This window comes from Triticum urartu, chromosome 1A, assembly GCF_056163025.1.
Source record: "Triticum urartu cultivar PI428250 chromosome 1A, HENAU_Tu73, whole genome shotgun sequence".
Taxonomy (NCBI): domain Eukaryota; kingdom Viridiplantae; phylum Streptophyta; class Magnoliopsida; order Poales; family Poaceae; genus Triticum; species Triticum urartu.
In genome coordinates this window covers 5349391-5363773 of record NC_141873.1, presented here as the reverse complement: position 1 = coordinate 5363773, position 14383 = coordinate 5349391, and positions in this window count along the sequence as shown.

The window sequence follows — 14383 nt, the reverse complement described above, 5'->3', positions numbered from 1 at the left end:
AAATCCTGGCGCCTGTGCGTCGATTTTAAGGACCTCAACAAGGCTTACCCAAAGGATCCCTTCCCCCTCCCCCGCATCCATCAAATTATCGACGCTACCGTAGGACACGATTCATTATGTTTTCTCGACGCATACTCCGGCTACAATCAAATTAAGATGGCAGAGCCAGACCAAGCCGCAACGGCATTCATCACACCATACGGCCCCTTCTGCTTTAACACAATGCCCTTCGGGCTAAAAAACGCCGACGCAACATATCAGCGCATGATTCAGACATGTCTGGCAAACCAGATCAGCAAAACAGTGGAGGCATACGTAGATGACGTGGTCGTCAAAACCAAACATGTCGAATCTCTAGTAGAGGACTTGAGGCTCACATTCGATAACCTCCGAACATATGACATAAAGCTCAACCCAGAAAAATGCGTTTTCGGCGTACCAGCCGGAAAGCTCTTGGGCTTCATTGTATCCGATAGAGGAATTGAAGCAAATCCGGCCAAGATCCGAGCGCTGTCACAATTGGGTATCCCAAAAGACCTCAAACAAATACAAAAATTGACCGGATGTGTGGCGGCTCTAAGCCGCTTTATCTCCCGCCTGGGAGAAAAGGCATTACCCCTTTATCGCCTCCTTCGGCGCACCGAACACTTCGAGTGGACGGATGCCGCCACAGCCGGACTGGAAGAAATAAAAGCCATATTGGCAACCAACCCAGTCCTGGCCGCGCCAAACATTGGCGAACCAATGCTATTATACATTGCGGCAACTCACCAAGTTGTGAGCGCAGTGCTCGTTGTCGAACGAGAAACGGACGGACATAAATTCCCCGTTCAAAAGCCGGTTTACTATGTGTCCACTGTCCTTACTCCATGCAAGTCACGGTACCCGCATTATTAAAAGATAGCATACCTGGAAACTGCGACACTACTTTCAAGAGTGTTCGATAACGGTAGCCTCAGAAGTGCCACTTAATGATATTATAAACAACCGCGACGCAACAGGACGGATTGCCAAATGGGCCATCGAGCTCCTCCCGTTCGACATAACTTACAAGCCACGGCGAGCTATTAAGTCGAAAGTATTGGCCGACTTCGTCGCCGAATGGACGGAAGCCGAACTCCCTAAAGAGTACGGCACATATTCCAACTGGATCATGCACTTCGACGGCTCCAAAATGTTGGCTGGTCTAGGGGCCGGCGTCGTTTTGACGTCCCCAACAGGAGACACAGTTCAATACGTACTCCAGATAATGTATACGGACTCCAACAACGCAGCCGAATATGAGGCCCTTCTACATGGTCTCCGGATGGCAGTATCCATGGGCATTCAACGCCTAGAGGTGCGCAGGGATTCGAACCTCGCGATATCCCAAAATAAATGGAGACTTCGATGCCAAGGATCCGAAAATGGCAGCTTACCGCAACGCCGTCCTAAAAATGTCAACTCGGTTCGAGGGGCTCGAATTTCACCATATAGCCCGGGAAAACAATCAGGCGGCAGATGTCCTGGCACGCATCGGCGCCAAACGCGATGCAGTCCCCCCACCACATCTTCTTGGAGAGGCTGTTCAAGCCATCCGTAGTATGGGAAGGGGAACCCGGCAATAACAGCCCGGACCCAACGGCACTGCCCGATACCGAACACTCTGATATAATTGGAGGCTCTGCCAACGAAATAACATCTTCAGCCCACGCAATAATGGTCGTCATCGCCCCGTGGACAGAACCATTCCTAGACTACCTAACTAGGCAGGAACTCCCCGAGGACCAAAACAAGGCACGCTGCATAGTACGGCGATCTAAAGCCTATAAAGTCCATGAGGGAGAGCTTTATAAGAAAAACACCACCGGAGTCCTTCAAAGGTGCATCTCCGAAGAGGAAGGGCGGAATCTTCTGGCAGAAATTCATGCCGGACCCGGCGGCCACCACGCTGCAGCCCGGGCCCTTGTAAGCAAGGCCTTCCTTACAGGCTTTTATTGGCTGATGGCCCGGGCAGATGCTCAGGACTTAGTCCAACGCTGCATTGGTTGCCAGCTTTTCGCAAACCAAAGCCATATGCCACCCACCGCCCTCCAAACTATCCGCATCACCTGGCCCTTCGCGGTCTGGGGGCTTGACATGGTTGGACCCCTTAAAGGAGGAACCTAGAAGAAAAAATACTTGCTGGTCATGGTGGATAAGTTCACCAAATGGATAGAAGCCAAGCCTATTAAGACGGCCGAATCCGGACCGGTGATAGACTTCATATCCGGGGTCGTACACCGTTACGGCGTCCCCCACAGCATCATCACTGATAACGGCACAAATTTTACGACCGACGAGGTAAAACTCTGGTGCAAAAATATGGGCATCAAGCTCGATTATGCTTCAGTCTATCACCCACAAACTAACGGTCAGGTCGAGCGAGCAAATGGTCTTATCATGAGCGGCATCAAACCCAGATTAGTGCGGTCCCTCAAGGAATCTAACACGCACTGGGTAGAGGAGCTCGACATCGTACTCTGGGGGCTGCGGACCATGCCGAATCACACTACCGGATACACACCATTCTTCATGGTATGCGGTGTAGAGGCGGTTCTGCCCTGCGACATAATTCATGACTCACCTCGAGTGCGCATGTACGAAGAAAGAGAGGCCGAGCTCGATCGGCAGGACAGTTTGGACGCCTTGGAGGAGGAGCGTGATGTGGCAAAATCCCGTTCCGCATTCTATCAACAGTAGGCTCGAAGATACCAAAGCAGAGAAGTACGTGCCAAAACTTACAATGTTGGCGAGTTAGTTCTACGCCTGCCGGATAAGAAAAAGGACAAACTCAAGCCCAAATGGGAGGGTCCCTTCATTATTGACCAAGTCCTGACTGGTGGAGCGTACCGTCTGCGAGATGCGTCGGATAACCGACTCGAGCCGAACCCATGGAACGCAGCCCGACTCCGAAGATTCTACGCCTAGCGCCGGACTCTGTGTTCGTCTCCTCCTCTGTCCATTTTTTATACATTATCTGTCTTATATTTCTCTCCTACTCCCTTTCTTTTCTCTCACAACCTTTAAGGGCCCATTTGTGCCTTGTTTGCACACAACTGACGCGCTATCCGCGTTCATTATACCTGGGGGCTTCTTTAACAGAAGCTTATTCATACGGGCTTCATGCCCAACACATGTGTTATACTTCCGCATGTACCTTTTATTCACCATTATATGCATCGATATGACTTAAGTTTTGGCCAAGCTGGGTTGCTTGGCTCTTGTATTTATGCCCTACGTTCCCGTTAATTCGGCTAGGGCATAAGGGGAGCACCTCTGCGATTGTTACTGCCGGGTCAGCCGGATCTGTACCTCAGACTGGGTGAAGCTGAAAGCTAGCGTTCTTAAGGGAATATTTGGTCGGTGAACTAAAGATGATTTCTCACTTATTTACTTATGCGCCCCCAGATGTTTTTTCTGCGTCTCTTTTCGCAGTTCGGACATGCACTTTAGGGCATGCCTCCCAGGGAAAGGAACCCCTAACGAAACTATTCTCCCTGGAAGATGTTTCTTACTAACCATGTAATATAACATAACTAGTTGGGCACTTGTCTGTTCAAGCACTAAATGACCCCTACGCCTGGTCTCCATGCATGCTCCGGTTCTTACATAACCGAGAGGGTATTCGGATACACTCCGGACCGTCGGGTCCCGAGGTTGAAGCGAAAAGGTCTGCCATGACAAACGATCTACAATACGGCTAGAAGGCATTATACATGCCACTTTAGATTACATAGTCAATTTGACTGGTTAAATTCCTCTTCAATACCATCCAATAGGCTGTCTAGTCTACAGTCCTGTTGGGAATACTTTGCGGCCAATTCTACTTGGCTGTACACTACGCTCACAGGGATCTCCTTCCCATCGGGCCCCACAGGTCTGACCTCGGCCATGTGGTTTGGGTCAGCCTGTTGGGAACGTAGTAATTTCAAAATTTTCCTACGCACACGCAAGATCATGGTGATGCACAGCAACGAGAGGGGAGAGTGTTGTCTACGTACCCACGCAGACCGACTGCGGAAGCAATCACACAACATAGAGGAAGTAGTCGTACGTCTTCCCGATCCGACCGATCCAAGCACCGTTACTCCGGCACCTCCGAGTTCTTAGCACACGTACAGCTCGATGACGATCCCCGGGCTCCGATCCAGCAAAGCGTCGGGGAAGAGTTCCGTCAGCACGACGGCGTGATGACGATCTTGAAGTTCTACCGACGCAGGGCTTCGCCTAAGCACTACAATGATATGATCGAGGTGGAATATGGTGGCAGGGGGCACCGCACACGGCTAAGGAACGATCACCAAGGATCAACTTGTGTGTCTAGAGGTGCCCCCTGCCTCCGTATATAAAGGAGCCAAGGGGGAGGGGGGCGCCGGCCAGGAGGAGGGCGCAGGAGGAGTCCTACTCCTACCGGGAGTAGGACTCCCCCCCAATCCTAGTTGGACTAGGATTCCCCGAGGGGGAAAGAGAGAGAGGGGGGCCGGCGCGCGGCCACCTTGGGCTGCCCCTTTCTCCTTTCCACTAAGGCCCATGAAGGCCCATATGGCTCCCGGGGGGTTCCGGTAACCTCCCGGTACTCCGGTAAAATCCCGATTTCACCCGGAACACTTCCGATATCCAAATATAGGCTTCCAATATATCAATCTTTATGTCTCGACCATTTCGAGACTCCTCATCATGTCCGTGATCACATCCGGGACTCCGAACAACCTTCGGTACATCAAAATGCATAAACTCATAATAACTGTCATCGTAACGTTAAGCGTGCGGACCCTATGGTTTGAGAACAATGTAGACATGACCGAGACACGTCTCCGGTCAATAACCAATAGCGGGACCTGGATGCCCATATTGGCTCCTACATATTCTACGAAGATCTTTATCGGTCAGACCGCATAACAATATACGTTGTTCCCTTTGTCATCGGTATGTTACTTGCCCGAGATTCGATCGCCGTATCCAATACCTAGTTCAATCTCATTACCGGCAAGTCTCTTTACTCATTCTGTAATACATCATCCCGCAACTAACTCATTAGTTGCAATGCTTTCAAGGCTTATGTGATGTGCATTACCGAGAAGGCCCCAGAGATACCTCTCCGACAATCGGAGTGACAAATCCTAATCTCGAAATACGCCAACCCAACATCTACCTTTGGAGACACCTGTAGAGCTCCTTTATAATCACCCATTTACGTTGTGACGTTTGGTAGCACACAAAGTGTTCCTCCGGTAAACGGGAGTTGCATAATCTCATAGTCATAGGAACATGTATAAGTCATGAAGAAAAGCAATAGCAACATACTAAACGATCGGGTGCTAAGCTAATGGAATGGGTCATGTCAATCAGATCATTCAACTAATGATGTGACCTCGTTAATCAAATAACAACTCTTTGTTCATGGTTAGGAAACATAACCATCTTTGATTAACGAGCTAGTCAAGTAGAGGCATACTAGTGACACTCTGTTTGTCTATGTATTCACACATGTATTATGTTTCCGGTTAATACAATTCTAGCATGAATAATAAACATTTATCATGATATAAGGACATAAATAATAACTTTATTATTGCCTCTAGGGCATATTTCCTTCACAGCCTTCGTGTACCGTGTCTTCACCATGGCCCAGGCTTCCCTAGCACCTTGACGGCAGGCCGATATCTTCTATAATCGGAAGCGCCACCGTGCTCCCTTCAGCTTCTCCGCGAGCTCCCCAAGGCCTTCGGGCACGGAGACGGATGGCCACAAGGCCTAGGCGACGCCTTGCATCACCTGCCGAACTCGTTCGTGCAGTTGTGAAAGCTCGGGAAGAAGGTCACCTGTAGAACCGGGCATTTCCTCTGCATGATGACCTGTTAGCATACCTACAGACATAACTCTGTCAGCCGACTTCCTCGCCGAACTCTTTTTCAAAGTTCGTTCAAGCACTTACTAAAAATGCCGCGTCGAAGCCGCCGATTCTCCTTAACGGAGTCCGACAGCTGGGCACGAACATCCTTTAGTTCCACGCCCAGCTGGGTGTTGGCGTCTAGGAGATCATTCTTCTCCCGCCTCACCCTTGTAAGAACGCTCTCACCGGCCTTTAGCTGGCGTAGGAGTTGTTGCTTATCCGGATTTACTCCAGCGTCATCTGCAATTTTATCGTCAGATCTGCATATATGCCGCACTTTATATGATACTTATCATTTGAAGCATATATTACCAGAGGGGGTCTCCTTGGGCTCCCCTGCTGCGGCTAGTATGGCCTGAAGTTGGGCTTTGCACTCTTCCAGCTCATGGGACAGTTGGGTATTCTTTTCTGTAAGAACCTGCATAACAAATGATCCTTAAATCAGTTATCCTAACTGCTTCAAGTCTCAGGGGCTACTGGTATATATAATCTCCAAATTTTCTCACCTGTATGTCCTTTACATACTGCTCCGTGGCTTTGGCTAGACCATTTCGAGCAGCACGGAGGTACGCATCTCCCGAGTTGAAGGCATCGAATGCCTCTTGGGAGAAACAAGCGTCACGAAGAACGGTCCGACGATGCCTGTGATTCATGGCACTCTCCACCTCGGATTTGGTGGCGGACAGTCTGTCCGCATCCTATGTCGGAAGAGCATCCGGCACGCGCCTCGTATTCACTTCTGCTTCCGAGTCCGGCCTTGGAGCCTGGCTGGTGGAGGCGCGATTGGCGGCCTCTCCGGATATAGTCCGGCGAGCGCTCTTTTTCCTAAAAGAATGCACGGGCGTTAGTATGCCTCTGAGAATAGTATCTCGGAATAAGACGACGTGCCATACCGCTGCGCCGGTGTCTCAATCCGGATTGCGTGTCTCTTCAGCCTGCCTGGCCTCGCGGCCTCTTGTTGGCTAGTCGCCGCAGGCTCGGTATTCTGCCTCGAGGGCCTCCCCTGTAAAACACCATTGGTATACGGTAATCAAAAATACGCAAGGACGGATCCTTTTCAAAGTACTAGGACTTGGGTCTCAGTTACCTGTGAGGCTGGAAGCAGTCTAGGATAATCGGTCGTAATGGCCACCAAGGCGTTGTCATTGCTCAACTGGTAAAATACCCCATCGATCAGCTCCATAGGTATGTCCAGATCCTCTTGGGAGGCCGGGTCGAGGGACCGTTCTGGATCCTCGGGTTGTGGAGGAGGGTTGTTTATCTCCCTTACGGCCTTGCGCAGTTCCTGCGTCGAAATCGCAAGATAGGATACTTAACTATGGGAATATGGAACGGATGGGCAAGAAGAAGTGTCAGCTTACCCAGCTTGGAGGATTGTACATAGAAAATCCGCCTAGTGGATTGACGTGGAGGAATTCCTCCTCTTCTCCCTTGTACAAAGTGGACAAGATCTTCATTAGAGCAGCAACCGATTCCGGCCCCTTACGGCCGCAGCGGTGGTGTCATCCTCCCCGTTGAAATCCCACATGGGGTGGCCTCTATACTGAAGCGGCTGCACCCCCCGCATAATGCATGTGGCCATGACCTCGATCATGGTCAGTCCGGATTGAGCTAACAACCTTATCCGGCTCATCAGGTAAAGAACGTGCCTGTCATTTTTCTCCTGGGGGCTCCGTGGACGCCAGCTCAGGCGCTTCTTCAAGGGAGCATTATCGAACTCAGGGAGGCCGATCCGAATAGGATCCGGCAGGGGGACGTCTTCTATATAAAACCATTCTGAAGGCCAGTCTTCGGACGCCTTCTTTGGGGTTCCGGATAGATATCCAGTCCCGGCGATGCGCCATACTTTGGCTCCGCCCACTTGATATACTAACCCCTTCTGAGAACGGGGTACAAGGCAGAACAGCTTCTTCCCCAGCGCGAAATGAGCCTCGCAGCCCAAAAACAGCTCGCAAAGGGCTACGATGCCCGCAATATGCAATATGGAGGCAGGCGTAAGGTTGTGCAACTGGAGGCCGTAGAACTCCAGGAGCCCCCGGAGAAACGGATGAATTGGAAATCCGAGCCCTCTTATCAAATAAGGGACAAGGCATACCCGCTCCCCCTTGGAGGGATTGGGAAGGCTCTCCGCTTGCTCTCCGCCATTATAGGTGGCGAGCCCAGCTCGAACCGGGACCATGTAGGCTGGGGGGAGAAATCCCTTGGTTTGGAGCGTCACTAGTTTGCTGTGTGGGACGGAACATCTCCCCCAATCTCCAGGCTTGGGGTTGGGGAAGCGAGAGGAGGGGCTGCGTCGACTGGCCATGATCTCTGTCGGATGCGCTCTGATGAATGCTCGCTAGGGGAGGATGGTGGGATTTTGATCTGAATCCCCGTCTCTTTAATAGGCAGCTCATTTACATAGCTAGGGGGGTAAACGTAAAAATACCCTGGCTCTTCACATTCACTTGACACGTGGAAGGTGGCAATTACTGGGCGTGGAAGCCAAGGAGCACAACATTTACAAGAAGCCGGACACTATTTAGCGGGTATACGGAATTTGGAGAAGAACCCGCCTTGCAATGCCGAAGACAATCTGCGCGCCAGACTCGTCGTCATTGAAGCCTGGTTCGGGGGCTACTGAGGGAGTCTTGGATTAGGGGGTGTCCGGACAGTCGGACTATAACCTTTGGCCGGACTCTTGGACTATGAAGATACAAGATTGAAGACTTTGTCCTATGTCCGGATGGGACTTTCCTTGGTGTGGAAGGCAAGCTTGGCAATACGGATATGTAGATCTCCTCCCATTGTAACCGACTCTGTGTAACCCTAGCCCTCTCCGGTGTCTATATAAACCAGAGGGTTTTAGTCCGTAGGACAACAATAATCATACCATAGGCTAGCTTCAGGGTTTAGCCTCTCCGATCTCGTGGTAGATCTACTCTTGTACTACCCATATCATCAATATTAATCAAGCAGGAGTAGGATTTTACCTCCATCGAGAGGGCCCGAACCTGGGTAAAAACATCGTGTCCCTTGTCTCCTGTTACCATCCACCTAGACGCACAGTTCGGGACCCCCTATCCGAGATCCGCCGGTTTTGACACCGACAGCAGCAGCAAAGAAGAAGTGAAAGAGGTCACATTCCTTCTTCTAAATATCCACTACATCAATATGTGTTGATGACAGATGCAGGTGAGTCCTCATGCTGTGAGGAGGCAATGTCTGATGAGAATAAAGAAGAATGGTCAGAAGCCATGCAGGATGAGATGAATTCCCTGTATGAGAATGATACTTTTGAGTTGGTGAATCTACCAAAGGGCAAGAAAGCACTCAAGAACAAGTGGGTGTACAGAGTGAAGACTGAAGAAAACACCTCACATCTAAGGTACAAGGCCATATTGGTTGTGAAAGGATTCAGTCAGAAAAAGGGCATTGATTATGGTGAGATATTCTCTCCAGTGGTCAAGATGTCTTCGATCCGAGTTGTGCTTGGCATGGCTGCCACCATGGACTTGGAAATTAAACAACTTGATGTGAAGACAACATTCTTACATGGTGACCTAGAGGAGGAGATATACATGGAGCAGCCAGAGGGATTCATGGTTGCAGGCAAGGAGCACTTAGTTTGCAAATTGAAGAAGAGCTTGTATGGCTTGAAGCAAACTCCTCGGCAGTGGTACAAGAATTTTGAGTTTTTTATGACTGGGCTTGGTTACCATAAAGCACAACCTAATCATTGTGTCTTTATGAAGAGGTACGCTGAGGGTGACTTCATTATTCTCTTGTTGCATGTTGATGATACACTACTAGGGAAAAGCCTAGCAGCAACGCGGGTTTTAAGCCTATCAGTAGCGCGGGACGATGCGCTACTGATAAGGCGCTACAGCTAACGTATAGCAGTAGCGTGCCTCCGCCCACGCTACTGCTAAATCGACTTAGTAGTAGCGACTTCCCAGAGGAGCGCTACTGGTAATTAGTAGTAGCGCTTCTCCCTGCCCGCGCTGCTACTATTATTTCGTATTTTATTTCTTTTTTATTTCATGTTGTATTCGTACACCTTTACACAAGTTTTCATACAACAGGAATTTAGAAATTGTTTTTACATCATAATGAGTTATTACATCACGGGGTGAAAGAACCGTGAACTAGTTTCAAGTGGATGGACATCCACTTGAAACTAATCCGCGGTTCTTTCAGCCAATGATATAATAAATATCATCATCATCATCATCATTTCATTAACAACTTATCATCATATTACCTCCTCAAGATCATCGTTTTCATCAATGAGACATCACATAGCAAATTGGTCACTAGTCGTAATCACAAGTACTCCTCATCATCAACTCTAACACATTGTATCACATAATAAACATATTGTACCTCATAGGACCTACTACATTCTCTTAGGACCTACTATATTCTCTAAGGTAAAATAGCAAAAAACAAGATAGCCCCTGACTCTCCATTATGGAGAATGGAGATTATCCTGTCTCCAATTCTTGCCTTTCGCTTAATGTTACTTCGAAGAACCTCCTTGCGAATGTCCAAACATTTTTTCCATTCTTTGATTAGCATGTGTTCACCGGTTTTAGAAATCCGATATGCACATGTGAGCTCCTTAGATTGACCTGGATGTATGTTCAGAACTGCAAGGCGACCATTCTGATACATCAGATGAGGCACACAATCCATCGGGATTTCCTGTTGAAAAACATAGTAATAACTTCATAATTAGCAATGATGTACTAGTTTTAGAAGTATGCAAAAGATGCACGGATGTTGTAATAGTAAAAAATCTTACCAGGGTACACTACTAGGAAAAGGCATGCTAGTGGCGCACCGGTTTTGCCTTCTAATGGCGCACTACTGGTGCGCCACTAGCATCACGCCATTACAATTTCGTAACAATTTTTTTTCAAATTTTTTTTCAGAATTTTTTTAATTTTTTTTTCAAATTTTTTCAATTTTTTTTCGTTTTTTTTCTTAATCTCAGGTCAATATGGCTTAATCTCGGGTCAATATGCTTAATCTCAGGTCAAATCACACTCCATGGTCAAACTTCCCGAAAGGTCACCCATCCTCACACTACTCCAGCCCAAGCATGCTTAACTTCAGAGTTCTATCCAACCCCAGCAACAGCTCACTTCATAGGCACTTGTTGGTATATCTAGCATATCAATCCTATTATACCTTGTTGATGTCTAGGACTTTGTTCATGTTCATGACTATGATGAAAGTTTGAAAAATATTTCAAACTTCTCGGTCATATTACGTATCATTTTTTGAAAAAAAATTAAAAAAAAAATTCAAAACCTTTTTTTTGAATTTTTTTGCCTCTAGATCTTGAAAGCCCCGTTAAATATGGATGTAACTTTTCGAGTAGATGATTTTTCATATATAAAACTTTTTAATCCGAGTTTGTATGCAAAAGTTATGCCCATTTTACAAATTTCCAGAGAGATTTTGCAAATAAAGTCGAAATTTATATTTGTAAAATTTTCCCAACAACTAGACCACATATCACATGGGAAACTTATTTTCTTTTATTTTTTTGACATTTTTATTGTTTTTTTATTTTTTTTAAAAAACTGAAAAGGCGGTCCACCGGGGGGGTGCATTCGGTGGAAGCCGGGCAAAGTAGTAACGGCGCACCGTGGGGTGGTGCGCCATTAGTAGTTAAACTAGTAACGGCGCACCACACCCACAGTGCGCCATTACTAGTGTTGAAAAAAATATAAAATTTTTTGAATTTTTTTTGAAAACTTCTAATGGAGCACCGTTACTAGTGTCCACAGGTGCGCCATTACTAACAAATTTTTTTTATATTTTTTTTACTTTTTTTCAAAACTTCTAATGGCGCACCATGGGTGTGGTGCACCATTACTATGTCAACTAGTAATGGCGCACTGTCCCACGGTGCGCCATTAGTAACAATTTTTTTTTATTTTTTTCCAAAACTTCTAATGGCACACTGCACACCAGGTGCGCCATTAGTAATATATTACTAATGGTGTACCTGTATGTGGTGCGCCATTGCTATATACTAATGGCGCATCACACATGTGGTGCGTCATTACCATTTCATCTATAGCCGTTTTCCTAGTAGTGGTATCTCCATAGAAGTTACCGTGGTTCAACACGTGCACTAGTGGCACGTATTCACCATAATTTGGAGGAGTTTGATAATAGGTATTGTAATTCTCAAGATAAGTACAATAAGCAATCAGATGACTTTTCTCCTTATAAGTTAATTCGGAGACATCAGTGTAGTGGGTTTTGTCTACCATCTTCTGCACATTCTTTGAAGATTCAAAATAAGCTGTCAATGAAAATCAGCTGTCAACTATTTTGAAATAAACAATATAAATTAGTTAATAACTATGTTTGAGAAACTCACATTGCGGTAGAATCGGAAGCGTATCAACAAGGACCCAAATGTCCATATTGTCTTGCTCGATGTCAGGATGACCAAGATCCATGGTGACAATCATACCCTCATAAAAACCATACATTTTGCAAAGTGCTTCCCAATTTTGGCAACCAAAATGGGTTACGCTCTGAGAATTGTACAGATTTACTTCAAAATCGATATCATGATGGTTCCTTAGGTGTATTTTCTTTGTTTGAAAATTTTCATGGTCTTCAAAACCCATCCTCTCCAAGACATAGCGTCTTGCATGGCATGGGATAAGCTAGTCGAATTGTAAAAGATGAAAATTAGACGTTGAAATAGTTGAAGTCATGCTTAATTACGAAAAAAACACTTGTCATTGTTGCGTACCATTTCAACATCGAAGGTCTCCTCGAGCTTAATGCTGAAGCGCCGATCTTCGTCCAGCTCAACGAACCTGTCGCACATACCTCGATCGTCATGGCACCAGCTGCACTCCCCCGGGAGACTGCCGTCGTCCGAGTACGACATTTCCTACGTTCATAATTCAAAGATTAAACTTGTATAATTAAATATATGTACTAAAAAACCTAAATTAGATCAATATTTTTCGAGAAAATCCAGGCCACTCGATATTTCCCACATATTCTAGCACAAATCATGCCAGAATTCACGGAAAAATCCGGCATGACCTTTGCTAAAAAAGAACATATCGAGCGCCTGAAATTTGCCGGAACGGAAATTAATCAACACTCCGGCAAAACATAGGCCCCTCGGAGGTGTAACGAAAACATGACCGGGCACTTGGGCAACCACATATCCTATTTGAGCAACACAGGATATACATATTTTTATCTACATCATATATATCTTATAGGACTCATATTGACATGGAGATTTGGCTGGTCTCACCTCGAGGTCGGAGGGGGTCGGTGACGGGGATGACGGCGGGGATGATGGAGGGGCTCCTTGATTTCTGCAAAAGCAAAAACCCTATAAGTTATCACTAATACATTCCGAATAATTGCTTAAACTAAAAAATAACAACAAATATGACATGTTCAACTAGTTCTTACTAAATATAAACTTACTATAAATAGAAAAAAACTAGTTCTTTCTAAAAATAAAGTAGTTCAACTAGTTATTTTAATTTTCTTACTAAAAATACATTAGTTCTATTAATTCAACTAGTTTATTAATTTACTTACTAAACTAGTTCAACTAAAACTAAACTAGTTCAACTAAAACTAAACTAGTTCAACTAAAACTAAACTAGTTCTATTAATTCAACTCGTTCTTACTAAATATAAACTTACTATAAATAGAAAGAAACTAGTACATCTACTAGTACTAATTAACATCTACTACTACATCTACTACTAATTAACATCTACTACTGCTAATTATACAACTAGTTTACCATCACTACTACTAATTAATATCTACTACTACTAAAAATCATTATCTATGAACCCTAAATTAACATCTACTACTACTAAAAAAACATCTACTAACTAAGCAAAGAGAGAGGGGGTGGGGGGCTTATAGAGAGGGGAGAGATGGTGGCGGGGAGGTGCTCGGCGACGGACGTAGGGGCCGCGAGGGCGGGCTCGGGATCGGGAGGCGGTGGTCCTGGGCGGGCTCAGGCGGCGGCGGTGAGGTCAAGGGCGGCGACGGTGTGGTCGAGAGCGGCGGCGGGCGGCGGCGGTGAGGTTGAGGACGGCCTCGGGCGGCGGCGGTGAGGGCAGGCTCGGGCTCGTGCGGCGGCGACAGAGGAGTAGGGGAACAGAGGGGAAAGGAGGACTTAGCGAAATTTTGAGCCGGGGGGTGGTTAAGTCGAACTAGCAGAAGGGCTCATAAGGAAACGGGCTATAGCTAACTTATCTATAGCGCGTTTTAGAGAAAGACGCTACTGCTAATGGAAGCAGTTATTTCTTTTGTTTATCCCAATATCAGTAACGCTTTGTCCTGAAAAAACGCTATAAGTCTAAGCAATGTAAAAACATCAAAAATATACATTGGTCATCATTAATCTTTTTGTGTAGAATCTAAATAGTCAACATGAATCCTCACTGTACCTGTATAGGTACATG